General features: G+C 42.5%; 1 non-coding gene across 1 annotated transcript; it reads left to right on the plus strand.

The window, feature by feature from the left end:
* The first annotated feature begins 4,166 nt into the window (after positions 1-4,166).
* trnas-gcu (transfer RNA serine (anticodon GCU)) lies at positions 4,167-4,248 on the plus strand. Its single transcript has one exon. It is a non-coding gene; the product is annotated as a tRNA-Ser (tRNA).
* The last annotated feature ends 1,090 nt before the right edge of the window (positions 4,249-5,338 follow it).

Below are 5,338 nucleotides of genomic sequence, written 5' to 3' on the forward strand. Positions count from 1 at the left end.
TCATGTCAACATTTCTGTCTTTGGCCTGTTCCAGTGTTCCAGTGAAAATCAACCCAAGCTCGAGGAGCAGCACCTGACCTTTTTATTCGGCACTCTACAGCCTTGTGGATTGAACATTGTGTTCAATAACATCAGAGCATGACTGGTGTCAGGCAACCACAAGCATTAACACACTCTTTGCATTTGTCCCAGGACAGCTTTGTTATTTAATCTCTCCTGCCCTCTGCCCTATCAAACACCTTCCCCTTTGTTCTCTCCCACATGCCCTTCCCCTTCACTTGTTTAAAACCGAATTCTTTTCTAACCTGTGTCAGTTCTGATGAAAGGTCACAGACCAGAAACATTAACTCTGTTTCTCTCACCACAGATGCTGCCAGAGCTATTGAGTATTTCCAGCACTTTTTGTTTTTATTTCAGATTTCCAGCATCTGCAGTATTTTGCTTTTATTGTGTCAGAAAGTCTTTCCTTGATTCAGGACTCTGACCTCTCTCCAGAATCTCTCTGCTAAAGATTGAACTTTATCTCATTTCACTCACAGCTCAGGGTCAGTGTGGCACAGTGGGACTTCCGGTTGTCTCCCACTTCACTGTCCAAAAGTACTGAGAAAACAATGTGGAATATTACTCACATGTTGTGTTCTGTAACTTTTTACAAACACTTTAATGTATATATTGTCTTCCAAAGCAGTGACAGAATGGTGGCTTTAGTGTGTTGTTGAAATAGCTTTGTTGAGTTCGTGTTGTACTAACAGTGAAACAGTTCTTGGTTCAATCCCAGGTTTTGGCACTTTCAACCCCTCCTGTGTCTTTTTCTTTGGCTCCAATTGTCAAGCTGCATGATTTACTCTGAAATTAGCACCAGAGAACCCAGGCACCAGCGAGCATGAGGAGCTGAAATTAGCACAGATCAAATCCACTTAATATTTCTGACTGAAGATGGTTGCAAATGCTTCAGCTTCATCTTTTGCACTGACGTGCTCAGCACCACCATCATTGAGGATGTGAATGTTTTTGGAGCCTCCTCATCTTGTTAGTTATTTAATTATCCACCACCATTCACGACTGGATGTGGCAGGACTGTGGAGCTGTGATCTGATCCTGAGGGAGATATCCGTGCGTGGAGTGGCGGGATGTATGGAGAGTGATCCTGAAGAGGGTGTCCGAGCCTGGAGTGGAAGCTTTCTGTGGAGGTACAGGAGTAGGCCATTCAGCCCCAGTGTTTTATAAAGGTTTAGCATAACTTATTTGCTTTTACTCTATGCCTCTATTAATAAAGCCAAGTGTCCTGTTTGCTCTTAGCAACCTTTTCAAACCTTGATCAAAAAAGATTGGTGTACATTGTCTCATTCTTCCTCCCAAACTGTATCACTTCACAATTTTCTGTGTAAAATGTTATCTGTTGTGTGAAAGCCCATTTTACCAGTGTGTTTAAGTTCCTCTGAAGTGTGTTACTGTCACTGGCATAGGACGAAATTCACGAGCATTCTTTGATGCTATCTCCGTGGAAAGAGCAATCTTACACACCAGCTCAAATTGGGATTTTGTGTGTTTGGTATCTTTCCTCATCCACCAATATAAGCACAAATCTGTCTCATAATGTACGGTCTAAGAATGTGCCAATATTGCAATGTGGTGATAAATTCTTCAGTGTCACAATGTACTCACCAACTGTTTCACTACTTTTCTGATTTCTGGATCCAAGTTTGTAGCTTTCCGCGATCTCTAGTGGCTTAGGGTTGAGCCTCACTTCAACGAAGAAACGGAAAGTTATGATTTAAAGATTACACTGTCGATCATTCACATCTCTGTCTTCTCCTGAACTTCGAGTTCAAATTTGTTTGTGACGTTGAGTCACACGTTGAGACAGCACAGTCTTTGTCTTTGTGAAGGAATTGATTTGGGAATGGCTGTTTGAAACTGTCCCTTCTTGCACAGAAATTCAGTGCAAATACTTGATCACTCACAATTTCCTTGAGAGAAATTTGTTCACAATCGCATTCGACACGGAAACTGCCTCAGCATTAATCTCACTGAAGCAGAATGTGACCGTGTTGTATGTTTCAGAATTTTGGTGCCGTTATTTGTCGCTTTTAACCGAGACCGGGACACAGGGAAAGGTTCATCCGAGTTTGGAATATATTATCATTCAGGAGGAAGAAAAATCAACAGGAACCAAATAAGAAAACCCAGTCTCCAGATTTGAGAATCTGGAGATCCGCTTTGGGAAAGTGAATCAGAGCAGAATGAAGGGTGAACAGTCCAACTGCCCAGAAGAGATGAAAACACGGCTCAGTCAACACGTTCCCCTGGTTTATGATGCTGGAACATTCCTCACACAGAAATGATTCAACCCAATGACAAACATTCTTACAGCTGATAATTTATGCTACTGATTTAAGGACTGTCTCATGTGGTTACCGAGTGACGACGAGAAGATATTAAACTTTGTTCTATTCAATCTAGCTGTGATGAAGTTTGAATTTTTCTACCTTTTATAAACAGTATTTGAAGGGTCTCGGTAACAATGTTCAGTGTTGATGAGAGTGGGCTCTGAGTGAGAAGCTGCTGAGTGTGACAGGGTCAGGACTGGATGCAGGAAGTTCTCTGACAGTCTCCCTCTATCTCTCTAATGGGTTTGAGTTGATTTACGACTGGTAGCTTTTATTTTACTTTTCTTATTTAGAGATACAGCACTGAAACAGGCCCTTCGGCCCACCGAGTCAGTGCCAGCCAGCAACCACCCATTTATACTAATCCTACATTAATCCCATATTCTCTACCACATCCCCACCATTCTCCTACCACGTACCTACACAAGGGACAATTTCCAATGGCCAATTTATCTATCAACCTGCAAGTCTTTTGGAGGTGGAAAGAAACCAGAGCACCCGGCGGAAACCCACACAGACACAGGGAGAACTTGCAAACTCCACACAGGCAGTACCCAGAACTGAATCCTGGTCGCTGGAGCTGTGAGGCTGCGGTGCTAACCATTGCGCCATTGTGCTGCTGTTGGTGTTTTGATAAATGAAGGAAGTTCCTTCCACCCATTTTTTTTGGACAGACAGTGTGGTATAAGGATGTAAAGGGTTAATGCTGAAGATAGTGGGATCAACCCCTCCCACTGTCAGAGTGATGATGGAACAGTCACATGAGATGAAGTTTGGGAGAAGAGAGAGCAGCACCAAGGATCTTGTGTAAATTAGAAAAGAGTTCTTAGTTCTTTCAGCAGGAACTGTGTCCAGAAAATATCGAGAAACTCACAATTTTATTATTCAGGAGTAGGAACACAGATATTAATTCCAAGTGGCAGTTCTGGGACCAATTAACAAAAAAAGTAGAGAACAATATTGCTCACTGATTGAAATCCCCCAGTGAGGAGACAGTTAAACAGGTGATCTGTTGGGGCATCCTTCGATCCAAGGTTTCAGCAACATTTAATCTCCATTTTTGGTGAAATTCTCTGTTATTTGCAATTTTTTTTTATCAGCTTTGATGGGCGAGTGAAAAAACTGAAAAAATTGAACAGTTCCATCCTTTCTTTTCTTCCTTCTTGTCTTCTTTCCATCAGTTTCTCTTTTCTGTCCCAGATCAATATAATGATGAGAATCCCAATTTAATCTGCTGTTTCTGGTGTTTTATCCATTCCAATCAAAATTTCAACATTCCAATCAAATCTATTTGTTATTCCACAGTGTCTCTCCATGTGTTTTATTCTGTTGTATTCTCTCACAGTCTGTTTGATGATCAATGTAACATCTCACTCTCTGTTCTGGTGAAGATCAGAAGCAGTGATATCTGTTTACACCACCCGACAAGTCGGCCTGAGGCTGTGCCTCGCTGATCATGTGGAATTAAAGCAATTCTTCCAGTCAGTTAGTTCAGTTGTCATTTCATGAGAAATTCGGTCATCATGACTTCGTCAGTGACCTCATGGTTCAGGTGTCTGAGTGATGTTAATCATGATGTGATGAAATGATTGTATGTTCCAGTCTTTCCGTGGTGGGTTTTCACACTGAGTAGAAACGTGTTGGACATGGTCTGGAAATGTTTCACACCGCTCCATTTCCAACTTCTTTTCCTGACAGAACATATATTTCCATCATTGCACAGCTGGCTGCATAGCCAGAAACTGTGCTGAAGGTGACAGTTATGCCTTTACAGCTGACAAGGTGGCCGAGAGGTTAAGGTGATGGACTGCTAATCCATTGTGCTCTGCACACGTGAGATCGAATCCCATCCTTGTCGCTAATTTATGAACTGTTTAGTGTATCGTTTATGTTGGGGGAGTTTATGTGTGAAGTCAGCCTCGAAACCTGTTCTTGTCAATGTCCAGACAGTGATTCCAGAATTTGTTATACTTATTTAAAATTGAGACAGACAATTGGAATTCTTCACTCAAACTGCACTGGAATGAAGATCAAATAGGGATCACGAAACGGTGCAGGATTTTTCCTCCCCTCCTTCCTTCCATCTTTACTTTCTCTGTGTTGCGCCAAGTGAAAGACAAATGGGAAAAGCAAATGGCGAGGGAGCAGATGCCGAAAATTATCCTTTGGCAAGAAATTTATTTTCAAATCTTCTTGATAGATTAAGTGAGTGAGCAATGCTTTGGCAGATGGAGTTTAAAATGAGGGGTCATCTACTACCTACGATAGATCAGAGTGTTTTTTTGTAAGAGGTGAGATGTTAGAAACGGCGGAGGAGCAGAGACCCGAATACTGAATTAATAAAAGCTAGTGGACTGGTAGAAAATAATGTGAAAAGTGAACAGAATCTGAAGATTGGAACTCATGTTGCAGTGATATAAAGCTCTGTGCTCCTGAAGTAAATGTCCAAGCCCAGATTGTGGGGAATCTGTGGAGAGTGATTTGGTTTTTATTCATTCTTGGGTGTGAGTATCGCTGATAAGGCTAGCATTTATTACCCATTTATATTGCCGTTGAGAAGTTGGTGGAGAGCTGCCTTCTTGAACTGATGCAGTCTTTATGGTGCAGGAACACCCACAGTGCTGTTGGGGAGGGAGTTCCAGGATTGTGACCCAACAACAGTGAAGAAATGGCGATATCGTTCCAAGTCAGGATGGTGAGTGACTTGGAGGGGAACCTGCAGGTAGTGAGTTCCCATGCATCTGCTGCCCTTGTCCTTCGAGGTGGTAGTGGTCGCGAGTTTGGAAGGTGCTGTTGAAGGTTACTTGGCAACTTGCTGCAGTGCATGTGCAGATGGTACACACTGCAGCCACTGTTTACTGGTTGTGGAGGGATTGAATGTTTAAGGTGGCGGGTGAGGTGCCGATCAAGTGCGCTGCTTTGTCCTGGATGGTGCTGAGCTTCTTGAG

Source organism: Heterodontus francisci, unplaced genomic scaffold, assembly GCF_036365525.1.
Source record: "Heterodontus francisci isolate sHetFra1 unplaced genomic scaffold, sHetFra1.hap1 HAP1_SCAFFOLD_51_2, whole genome shotgun sequence".
NCBI lineage: Eukaryota > Metazoa > Chordata > Chondrichthyes > Heterodontiformes > Heterodontidae > Heterodontus > Heterodontus francisci.